The following is a 12,573-nucleotide window of genomic DNA, read 5'->3' as shown; positions in this document are numbered from 1 at the left end:
GGTTATGCTTGAAGTCTATAACTTTTTATTTTTATTTATTTATTTATTTATTTATTTATTTATTTATTTATTTATTTATTTATTTTTTTGAGACAGAGTCTTGCTCTGTCACCCAGACTGGAGTGCAGTGGCGTGATCTCGGCTCACTGCAACCTCCCTCTTCTGGGTTCAAGCGATTCTCCTGCCTCAGCCTCCCGAGTAGCTGGGACCACAGACGCCCGCCACCACGCCCAGCTAATTTTTGTGTTTTTAGTAGAAATGGGGTTTTGCCATGTTGGCCAGGCTGCTTGAACTCCTGACCTCAGGTGATTTGCCCGTGTCAGTCTCCCAAAATGCTGGGGTTACAGGCGTGAACCACTGCACCCAGTCTACATTTAATTTTATTTTTTTAAATGAGAAAGGCTGAGTGCCCATGCCTCTAATCCCAGTAGTTTGGGAGGCTGAGTTGGGAGGATTGCTTGAGCTCAGGAGTTCAAGACCAACCTGGGCAACACAGGAAGACCCCATCATTATTAAAAAAAAAAAAAAAGAAAGAAAGTATGTTGAGACCAGGCCTGATGGCTCATGCCTATAATTCCAACATTTTGGGAGGCTGAGGCGGGGAATCACTTGAGTTCAGGAGATCGAGATTCACCTGGGCAACATAGAAAAACCACATCTGTACAAAAAAATTTAAAAATTAGCTGGACATTGTAGTGTGCACCAGTGGTTTCAGCTATCTGAAGGCTGAGGTGGGAGTATCACTTGATTCCAGGAGATCAAGGTTGCAGTGAGGTGGGATTGCGCCACTGCACTGCAGCCTGGGTGACAGAGCAAGACCCTGTCTCAAAAAAAAAAAAAAAAAGAAAGGAAGTGTAAAGGACAGAGTGTTGAGACACAGCAATGATATCCTCCCCTGTTTTAGATGGGAAAAGACAGAAGCTTATGTAAGGTAAAGGAGAGAAATAAGTACAGTTTCACAGAACCTGGGGGAAAAGTATGTTTCTGTAAGAATGGAGTTATAAACAGCACCAAAAGCCAAGTAGACAGGTGACTGGCAAAAGGTCGCTGTGACTGTGAGGTTTATTGTGGAGAATATACACAAAGTTCGTAATCCTACGAACAAAGAGAACACCTGTGCCTTGCAGGGTCTCCTGTGAAAAGCACCTCTTAGAATTTGAGGCTTGGTTAATATGTGAACTTTGCCACTTGGTTGATTTAGAATGGTGTTTCTCAATCTGGAGACTGCAGACATATTTAGACGAGATTCCCCTCCCCGCCCTTTGAAAGAGTCTGTGTATTAATCCAGATGAGACCTGTGGGTTTTGTGCAGATCCCCACTCGGGCCGGCAGGAGGCAGCATAACCTAATGCTCTGAGTCAGGATCCTGTTGCTGGAGTCTGTGATCTGGCTCAGGGGAGGAGGAGCAGCTCATCAGCTCTGTGCTTATGTTTCGTTCTCTACATCCTGCAAAAGGCAGGAATTAACAGAGCTAAACACCCTCAAAACATCAAATGCTGCGGGGGTGCCAGGCACCACTGCAGAAACCACAGCTGAATATAACACTATTCTCTCTGCTGCTCTCTGGCTTTAGGATCAGAAAAGCTCAACACTTTTTTTTTTAATAAATAAATTTATTTTGAGACAGAGTCTGAACTCTGTCTTCAACTTTTGTTTTAGATTCAAGATGTACATGTTCAAGTTTAGTATATTTCCATGATCCTGAGGTTTGGGGTACGATTGATCCTATCACCCAGGTACTGAGCATAGCACACAATAGGTAGTTTTTCAACCATTGTCTCCTTGCTTCCTCCCTCTTTTCCCCCTTTTGGAGTCCCTAGTGTCTACTGTTCCTGTCTTTATGTCCATGTGTACCCAATGTTCAGCTCCCACTTATAAGCAAGGATGTGCAGTATTTGATTTTCTATTTCTGTGTTAATTCGCTTAGGATAATGGCCTCCGGATGCAAACTTGTTGCTGCAAAGGACATGAGTGTGTTCTTTTTTATGACTGTATAGTATTCCATGGTGTATATATACCACATTTTCTTTATCCAATCTACTGTTGATGGGTACCTAGATGATCCCACGTCAAAAATTTTACATTCAGCTGTGGCTCACATATTTCTATTGGACAGAGATCATATTTCTGTTGGACAAAGCTGCTCTGAGCTATTAATATGCTGAAGTGTGTTGTGCGTCTCTAAGAAGAGGTCATAGTAGGAAGGCAGGTTTTGCAAACACATACAACCACAGAACCATCTTTCACATAATATCTGGTTATCTATTTATTATCCTTTATGGGGTTTCAAAACAAAGTCATGTCCATTAATTCCTTTGATCTGCTTGGAATCCCATTTAGTGCATGTCTACCCAGAAGTACGCTTCACAAAGAAGTTATTATTATTATTATTTTTTTTTTTTTGCGTCAGAGTCTCACTCTGTCACCCAGGCTGGAGTGCAATGGCGCAATCTCAGCTTACTGCAACCTCCACCTCCCAGGTTCAAACAATTCTCCTGCCTAAGCCTCCCAAATAACTGGGATTGCAGGTGCCCGCCACCATGCCCAGCTAATTTTTGTATTTTTTTTTTTTTTTTTTTGGAGACAGGGTCTCATTCTGTCACCCAGGCTGGAGTGCAGTGGCACGATCTCAGCTCACTGCAACCTCTGCCTCCTGGGTTCAAGTGATTCTCGTGCCTCAGCCTCCCGAGTAGCTGGGATTACAGGCACCCACCACCACGCCCAGCTCATTTTTTTTTGGATTTTTAGTAGAGATGGGGTTTCACTATGTTGGCCAGACTGGTCTCAAACTCCTGACCGCAAATGATCCACCCACCTTGGCCTCCCAAAGTGCTGGATTACAGGTGTGAACCTCTGTGCCTGGCCTAATTTTTGTATTTTTAGTAGCAAGGGGGTTTCATAATATTGGCCAGGCTGGTCTCTTGGCCAGGCTGGTCTCGAACTCCTGACCTTGTGATCTGCCTGCCTCGGCCTGCCAAAGTGCTGAGATTACAGACATGAGCCATCGTGCTTGGCCTAGACATTAATTTATTGAAACAAATCAATGGAGGCTCTGCAAAGATGCCCCTCATTGTTCTGATAGGTGTAACGTGAAGACCGGCAGAAGCATCCTTCATGTAGGTGTCCAATGCGCAAGCGGTTTCAGCAAAACCGAAATGAAAGTTTATTTTGTCATTTCATTGTATCCCAGAGAATCATAGAAATTGAGATTTGAAAGTTATCTAATCCAATACCCCCAAGTCATATTCTTGATTAGGAACCAAACACCCAGCTGCCAATACTATGGCAAATGTTTATTGAACGTCCACTATGCTCCAGGCACTTATTTTATACTCACCAACAAACTTACCAAGCTGATTCTATAATGATCAGTACAACTTTTTAGGTATTAGGAAGATCAGAGAGGTTGGACCACATCTTTGAGGTCACACAGCTGGAGGGAGGTGCTAGCACGCTTCTCCACTATGCTCTGCTGCCGCTAGGAAGTGAAGAGACTTGCAAACATATCAGATATTTTAATAATATTCCAGCCACTACAAATAGCAATATACAGTGTTTGCACTAGACCAATGACAGTTGTAATACAGTCAAAAGAGTAATCCTTTTTACCAGTTTCCAAGTACTAAGACTATAATGTGGAAATGAAAAAACTGCCAGGCTCAGTGGCTCATGCCTTTAATCCCAGCATTTCTGGAGGCCAGGGTGGGAGGATCACTTGAGGCCAGGAGTTCAAGAGCAGCCTGGGCAACATAGCAAGACCTCATCTCTACAGGAAAAAATTTAAAATTAGCAGGGCATGCAGTGTGTGCCTGTGATCCTAACTACTCAGGAGGCTGACCTGGGAGGATGGCTTGAGTGCAGGAGGTCGAGGCTGTAGTGACCTATGGTGGGGCCACTGTACTCCAGCCTGACAGCCTGGGTTGACAGAGCAAGGCCAGTTTCTAAGAGAAAAATATTGAAAAAATAAAAAGTATTGGGCGGGACGTGGTGGCTCACACCTGTAATCCCAGCACTTTGGGAGGCCAAGGTGGGCAGATCACTCGAAACCAGGAGTTCAAGACCAGCCTGGCTAGCATGGTGAAACTGTGTCTCTATTAAAAATACAAAAATTACCCAGTCGTGGTGGTAGGCACCTGTAATCCCAGCTACTCGGGAGGCTGAGGCAGGAGAATTGCTTGAACCCAGGAGGCAGAGGTTGCAGCGATCTGAGATCGCGCCACTGCACTCCAGCTCTGGTGACAGAGCGAGACTCCATCTCAAAAAAATAAAAAAAAAAAACGTTGAAATTTAAGAAATACTTACAGTATTAAAATAAAATGTTCTAATAGCCACGTTGAAAAAGTAAAAAGAAACAGATGAAATTCGTTTTAATAATATACGTTATTTAACCCACTACACTTCAAATAGTCTCATTTCAACGTGTAACTAACATTTTTTAAATGATTAAAAGTGTCTCATTAGGTCTTTTAAATATAATGCAAATTTTGCACCTAAGAGCACATCTCAAGTGCTCAGTAGCTATCTGTGCCTAGTGGCTACTGTATTGGATGGCGTAGGCTCAGAGATTCCATATTGCAAGGAAACCCCAAATAGAACCTGAGAAGTCACCAAGAAGTTACAGGGAAAATAATGGAAATGAGTAGAGGACACAATTGGGTTAATATAAAGGCTGAGATGTTAGAAGACAGCCTGCCCAGGAAAAGGCTTAGCTGACAGCACAGTTAGGTTAGATTAAAATGGACTCTGTTGCTGGGCACAGTGGCTCATGCCTGTGATCCCAGCACTTTGGGAGGCCGAGGTGGGCGGATCACGAGGTCAAGAGATCAAGACCATCCTGGCCAACATGGCGAAACCCTGTCTCTACTAAAAATACAAAAATTGGCTGGGCGTGGTGGTGGGCGCCTGTAGTCCCAGCTAGTTGGGAGGCTGAAGCAGGAAAATTGCTTGAACCCGGGAGGCAGAGGTTGCAGTGAGCCAAGATTGCACCACTGCACTCCAGCCTGGTGACAGAGTGAGACTCTGTCTCAAAAACAAAACAAAACAAAACAAAAAGGGCTCTGTTATGCAAAAATGAAAGCTCACTGAGAGTTAATGACTGTTCCCAGCGTTTCTCTTAATACTCCAGGCAGGGATCAGGAGAGACACTTGCAGTCTAGGTGGTCTAGGCCAGGAGGTGCCGTCTAGGCCAGGAGGTGGTTTGGTCTCGTGTTTATTTGTTACTTTAAATTCTAGTTCAGTTGTTGCCTTTATGTGTTTATAGGATGAGGCTGTGGAGAGTTTAGCCATTTTTTTTTTTAACTGCAAATGATGTGTGTCTACATGTACATGTGTGCATATACAGTTTTTTTTTTTTTTTTTTTTTTTTTAAGAGACAGGGTCTTGCTCTGTTTCCCAGGCTGGCGTGCAGTGGTATGATCATAGCTCACTGCAACCTTGACCTCCTGGGCTCAAGTGACCCTCCCACGTCAGCCTTCTGAGTAGTAGCTGGGACTATAGGTGCAAGCCACCACGCCTGGCTAATTTTTAACATTTTTTGTAGAGAGATAGGGTCTTACTATGTTGCCCAGGCTGATCTCAAACTCCTAGGCTCAAGCAGTCCTCCCACTTTGGCCTCCCAAAGTGCTGGCATTACAAACGTGAGCTACTGTGCCAAGCTTGCAAATGATGTATGTTAACAGTAACTACTTCTCAGACTCTTTAGCGAGAGACAATTTTAACTCCCCGTCCCATTCTAATTCACTAGTTTCCAAACTTTTCACTGTGTCTTCATGCTGACCTTCTCCGCACTCCTCATCTCGGCTCCCCTACCTTTATTTCATCTTTGGACTAGCTTTCCTCCCCCAGACACAAGCAGCCTAGATGCTCTACTTGTAGCTCTTACTAAACAGGCTTGAAATACCTGGTCCCCTCTTAACTTGCTCTGAAATATTTCTTCTTACACGCCTCTGTAAAAGCATTTTACGATCCCCAGTATTAATCCCTGTATATATATTTTTTTCATCAGCGCTGCATAATTGTACCATGAGCCATGATCATAAGTCAAGAGACCTTTCTTTCACCAGTGCAGATGATTGCTCCCTCCAGGTGTGTAGGAGGGAGGATGGCATGCCTTTAATCAAACCGTGAGCTTTTTCAGAACTTCCAACCCACCATAAAGCTCATCCAAAGAATGTTTGCTTTTCCCTGTCAAATATTTCCCTGATCCAAAGTCTGTTAACAATTTAAACGTCAAATCCCCCTCTAAGGTTACTGAACGGGTATCTCTTTTTGTTATGAAATGAAGGTGTGTAATTATTCCAGCCAGGTTCGAAGTCACCTGATCTGAGCTGGTCTCTCTCCCGGGGATGCTCTGTGAGTATTAAATTCCCAAGTTCCCTTCCCAACCTGGCAGTGCGACCTAAGCAAACAGCTATCCGATTGCTGCTTTTGGAAGGCAGCAAACATCTGCCGGGCTTAGAGGAACCTGTTTCAAGCAAACACGCGCAGCTTATGGGGGATCATCTTGGGACTAGCGTGCAGGCCCAGGCAATTGAGTAGGAACCACGTACTTTCAATAATTTTTTGACAACTAAGCACTTCTTGAAGCCAGGATTTCTCTTATCTTTTCCCTTTCTTAGCTGCAAGAAAAGCATGTACATATTTTGTTGGTTGCAACTTTTCCAAAGCACTCTTTCTGGTTTTTGGTGACTGAAACAACTTTCTTTTTAAATTTCCTATTTTTTTTTTTTTTGAGACAGGGTCTCGCTCCGTTGCCCAAGCTGTAGTGCAGTGGTGCAATCTTGGCTCACTGCAACCTCTGCCTCCCTCGTTCAAGCGATTCTTATGCCTCAGCCTCCACCAAGTAGCTAGGATTACAGGTGCCCACCACCACGCCTGGCTAATTTTTGTATCTTTTAGTAGGGATGGGTTTTCACCATACTGCCCAGGCTGGTCTTGAACTCATGGCCTTAAGTGATCTGTCCACCTTGGGCTCCCAAAGTGCTGGGATTACAGGCATAAGCCACTGTGCCCGGCCCTTTCTTTTCTTTTCTTTTCTTTTCTTTTCTTTTCTTTTTTTTTAAAGACAGAGTCTTGCTCTGTCACCCAGGCTGGAGTGCACTGGCACAATCTCAGCTCACTGCAACCACCGCCTCCCGGGTTCCAGTGATTCTCGTGCCTCAGCCTCCGAAGTAGCTAGGGCTACAGGTGTACGTGCCACCACGTGGCTAATGTTTTTGTATTTTTAGTAGAGACAGGGTTTCACCATGTTGGCCAGGTTGGCTCCTGGCCTCGAATGATCCAACAGCCTTTGCCTCCCAAAGTGCTGGGATTATAGGCGTGAGCCACTGCACCTGGCTCATCTCTATTTTCTTTTGCCAAGAATCCTTTGTAGTACCCAAATTTCATAATGTCATGGGAGTGGAGTTAAATTGGAACCATCTACATTATATGAGTAATTAGAGTCCACTTTAACTACAATGACTAATAGGTCAATCCTGTTAGTGTAACATTCTGTTCCTGTTAGGAAGTGGTTATATAATGCACGGCGGGACTGGTAGAATGGTGGGTTTGTTCGTTTCTGGATAATAAGTAATTAGCTTTAATTTGACTTTAAAAGTGTTAGGAGGTGGCCAGGTGCAGTGGCTCACACCTGTAATCCCAGCACTTTGGGAGGCCGAGGCAGATGGATCACATGAAGTCAGGAGTTTGAGACCAGCTTGGTCAACATGGTGAAACCCCATCTCTACTAAAAAATACAAAAATTAGCTGGGTATGGTGGCATGCACCTGTAATCCCAGCTACTGAGGAGGCTGAGGTGGGAGAATTGCTTGAACCCAGGAGGCAGAGGTTGCAGTGAGTTGAGATTGTGCCACTGCACTCCAGCCTGGGGGACAGAGCAAGACTCCATTTCAAAAAAAAAAAAAAAAAAAAATTGGCCGGGCGTGCTGGCTCAAGCCTGTAATCCCAGCATTTTGGGAGGCCGAGTCGGGCAGATCACGAGGTCAGGAGATCGAGATGAGCCTGGCTAACATGGTGAAACCCCGTCTCTACTAAAAAATACAAAAAAAAAACTAGCCAGGCGAGATGGCGGGTGCCTGTAGTCGCAGCTACTCAGGAGGCTGAGGCAGGAGAATGGTGTAAACCCAGGAGGCGGAGCTTGCAGTGAGCTGAGATCCGGCCACTGCACTCCAGCCTGGGCGACAGAGTGAGACTCCGTCTCAAAAAAAAAAAAAATTAAAAAAGAAAAATATATATATGTCAATAAATGCATGAAAAGATGTTCAGCATCATTAGCCATTAGAGAAATGACAATCAAAGCCCCATTGAGATACCACTTCATACCCACTAGGATGGCTAGAATCAGAAAGACAGACAAAAGCAAGTGCTGGCGAAGACACGGAGAAATTAGAATCCTCATATGTTGTTGTTGGGGATGCAAATGATGTTACCAGTTTGCAAAATAGTTTGGCAGTTCCTCAAAAGATTAAAAATAGCATTACCATGTGAACCAGAAATTCCACTTCTAAGGATACAACCAGGAGAAATGAAATATATGTCCACACAGAAATCTGTACACGAATGTTCCCAGCAGCATTATTCACAACGGCTAAAAGATGGAAATGACACAAATATCCATCAGGTGACACATGGATAAACAAATGAGTTCTATATCACCACACAATAGAATAATACTCAGCCATAAAAAGGAATCAAGTGCCGATCCATCCTACAACATGGATGAACCTTGAAAACACTATTCTAAGCAAAATAAGGCAGGTGCAAAGGATCATACATTGTGATCATACATTACAAAGGGCGTGTCCAGAATAGGCAGATCCCCAGAGACAGAAAATATATTGCTGGTTGCCAGGGGCTGGGAATGAGGGGAATGGGGATGACTACTATAGGGGACAGAGTTTCTTTTGGCGGGTGATAAAAAGGTTCTAGAATTATATGGCAGTGATGATGGTTGCATATCCTTGGAATACACTGAAAACCACTGAATTGTGCACTTTGAAAGGGTGAATTTTATGATACATATATATTTTATCTCAAAAGCAATCATAGGGTGTAAATTACCTTGATCAACTTCCTTTCTGAGAGCAAACATTAACTGGGAGGAGAAAGTAAATTATTCCAGGCACGGTGGCTCATGCCTGTAATCCCAGCACTTTGGCAGGTGGATTACCTGATGTTGGGAGTTCAAGACCAGCCTGACCAACATGGAGAAACGTCGTCTCTACTAAAAATGCAAAATTAGCCAGGCGGGGTGGCGCATGCCTGTAATCCCAGCTACTCAGGAGGCTGACGCAGGAGAATCACTTGAACCCAGGAGGCGGAGGTTGCAGTGAGCCGAGATTACGCCATTGCACTCCAGCCTGGGCGACAAGAGCGAAAAACTCCGTCTCAAAATAAATAAATAAAAGAAAGAAAGAAACAAAGAAAATACAGATGAGTGAAGCCTCTGCATGGTCTGGATTCATGTTTGAGGCATGTCCTACACCACCATCCATGGACTTTTGTGAAATTGCTGCTATTGTCAATGAAAACATCCACATGGCCTCCACTCCATCCCAGTGGGAAGAAGACACTCTCCGCCCTAGTGCTATTCCAGCTCTAAACATCTGCAATTCTGCAGGGTCTTAGTTTACTTCTGTAGGGAAGTGCTCACATGTGTTTCTTATTGGAACATTTTGGGGAAAAAAGTGTATGAGAAGAGCCAACAGGAACATCAACTTGGGAACACCCTTTTGGAAATGAGGATGGAACTGTGGCTTAGACTTCAAGGAAGCTGTTGAAACCTAACACAGGATGAGGCCCCCAAAGAAAGCTTGTGGTTGAACCCCAGGATTCGGCAGTCCAGTCACTGGCTGCAAGAGTTGCTATTCCTCGGGGTGTCTCCTTGCTTACATTTCTTTCATTTGTCCTTACAGGGATCGTGGGTGAAATCGAGGAGACGAAACCAAGGGATCCCCACTATGAAGGTAAAGAACAGAATTTTTGGCCAGGTGTGGTGGAGGCAGGAGGCAGGAGGATTGTTTAAGCCCAGGAGTTTGAGAGCAGCCTGGGCAACATTGCAAAACCCCATCTATACAAACAATACAAAAATGAGCTGGCCATGGTGGCAAATGCACCTGCACTCCCAACTATTTGGGAGGTTGAGGTTGGAGAACCATCTGAGCCTGGGAGGTCAAAGCTGCAGTGATCTGTGATCGTGCCACTGCATTCCAGCCTGCCTGGGCGACAGATAGATACTATCCAAAAACAAATAACAAACAAAAAACAGATTTCTTTTTCTTTTTCTTTTTTTTCTTTTGGAGAGAGATGTTTTCTTGTTCTGTCACCCTGGCTGGAGTGCAGTGGCATGATCATAGCTCAGTATAGCCCAGAACCCCTGGCTTCAAGCAATCCTCCCACCTCAGCCTCCCAAGGTGCTGGGATTATAGGTGTGAACCACCGTGCCTGGCCCCAGAGTAAATTTTAAAGCAGAATGTACAGTGGCAAAAGCGAGAATGAACTGAGGAGGGAAGAAGGGCGAGATTATAGAACTGCAAAGTAATTGAGTCATCTGGAGATCAGATTCAAGAAGGAAAAGGAGGTCGGGTCAGGTGTGGTGGCTCATGCCTGTAATCCCAGCACTTTGGGAGGCTGAGGAGGGCAGATCGCCTGAGGTCAGGAGTTTGAGACCAGCCTGACCAACATGGTGAAACCCCATCTCTACTAAAAAATATAAAAATTAGCCAGGCGTGGTGGCTGGTGCCTACCCTAATCTTAGTATGCAAATGAATTCTCCCCTTGGCTGGTGCCATCTTGTCTGCTCCGTAGTGTACACATGGCTGGCAGAGAAGGGAAGATGGATCCGCCATGCTGAACATGTCTAGCTCCTAGTTCCTGCTCGCATTCACCCATGCAAGCTTCCAGCTTGCTTGTCTATGTCTGCAGACTTTACAGGCTGCTCTTTGTTAGAAAATGATTTGGGACTGCTTTTCATTAAAAAGAAAAAGCCTTACCGAGGACTTCCATACCCTCACTATCTGCCTAAGTGATTTCTTCCTAACTCCTATATCAATGTCTCTTGTTTTCTATAAGATAAAAAGGAAACTCCCAAACAAAAAGAGACTTACACAGTTTAGAAAGGACCACCACCATTTAGAAAGGACGTTTGGACCAGGTGTGGTGGCTCACGCCTGTGCTTTGGGAGGCCGGAGGTGAGACGATCCCTTGAGCCCGGGAGTTTAAGCTGCAGTAAGCTATGATCGCGCCACTGCACTCCAGCCTGAGCCACAGAGCAAGACCCAGTCTCAAAAAAGGCCGGGTGCAGTGGCTCATGCCTGTAATCCCAGCACTTCGGGAGGCTGAGGTGGGTGAATCACCTGTGGTCAGAAGTTCAAAACCAGCCTGGCCAACATGGTGAAACCCTGTCTCTACTAAAAGTACAAAAATTTGCCGGGCATGGTGGCATGATCCTGTAATCCCAGCTACTCAGGAGGCTGAGGGAGGAGAATCGCTTGAACCCAGGAGGCGGAGGCTGCAGTGAGCCGAGGTCATTCCACTGCACTCCAGCCTGAGCAACAGAGTGAGACCCCGCCTCAAAAATAATAAATAAATAAATAAAGATTTGATCATTTGAAAAATATTCAAAGGCAAAAATTTTTGGGGGAGAATTGAGATGACAAAAATCTCTCCACTGTAATCGCCAAAGACACAGTTTTTAAAATTTAGGTTCCTAGAAAAAGTGTGTTACTAAGGGCGAGAATTCATGACACGCCCTAAAAAATATATGGGGATAAAAAATGCGAGCCTCTCATTTAATCTTGCAGTTGCACCACACCAAGCCGGAGAAGAAACAAACACTTCTCCATCTTCAATGAGACATGAAGTGGGTATGAAAGATGCCATTTTAGTATGGCTAAAAAGACACAGCAATACCAGCCAAGTAAAGTACTCAGCGGAACTGGGGTGTGGCCAGGAGAATGTAGGCTTGCACACAGGGAGGTGGTGGAGTGAGCCTTTCACCTTGGGCAGCAGAGCCAGGTTCCCGGGTTACTGAGCTGAGCTGGGCAGTTACTTATCCTACAGTAAACACAGGTTTCCCAGCACTTGAACTTGAGGCTCCTGAAACCGACCAGGTGGTTCAGAATTCCTTGGAGGAGGTGGGGAGATGGTATCATCTCTGTCACTTGTGGGACTAAAGACCATTTCATTTTGCCCAGCAGTAGCCTAGAATCTGTCATTTGTGGGACTAAAGACTAGCAATAGCCTAAAAGAGGTGGGTGGGGAGCGCCAGACAGGGCAGACCAGATCGCAAAGGAAAAAGAACCCTGGCGCGCAAGCACTGATAGGAAATGTTTGCTCAGCTGTCAAGGAGGGAGAGAAAAGGGAGAAAGCGCAGACAGCGTGGCAGGTTAAGTGTAATCACGCGTGAGAAAGAACCACTGTGAAAAATTCTCCGATTTTCCCACGGCAAAAGTCTCAGCCAGGCCAAGGGCGCTAAAGGAATCCGAGGCTGATTGCCCACGACCGGAGGTTAAAGACTCAGGAAGAGTTCAGAAATTCAGGAAAATAAAAGCAGATTATCATTCAAGGGTTCTG

General features: G+C 44.9%; 1 long non-coding RNA gene across 4 annotated transcripts in view; it reads left to right on the top strand.

Annotated features, from left to right (window-relative positions):
• Positions 1-5,369: 5,369 nt before the first annotated feature.
• The window catches only part of LOC105490625 (uncharacterized), a 50,916-nt gene continuing 43,712 nt past the window's right edge, over positions 5,370-12,573 (top strand). For all 4 annotated transcript variants that reach the window (XR_011608257.1, XR_011608258.1, XR_011608259.1 and 1 more), the window contains exon 1: positions 5,370-9,965. This is a non-coding gene — a long non-coding RNA (uncharacterized lncRNA). The remainder of the gene's footprint in view (positions 9,966-12,573) is intronic.

Source organism: Macaca nemestrina, chromosome 9 (genome assembly GCF_043159975.1).
Source record: "Macaca nemestrina isolate mMacNem1 chromosome 9, mMacNem.hap1, whole genome shotgun sequence".
NCBI lineage: Eukaryota > Metazoa > Chordata > Mammalia > Primates > Cercopithecidae > Macaca > Macaca nemestrina.
The sequence above is the reverse complement of the archived record's forward strand: the minus strand, read 5'-3'. Positions and strand labels throughout refer to the sequence as shown.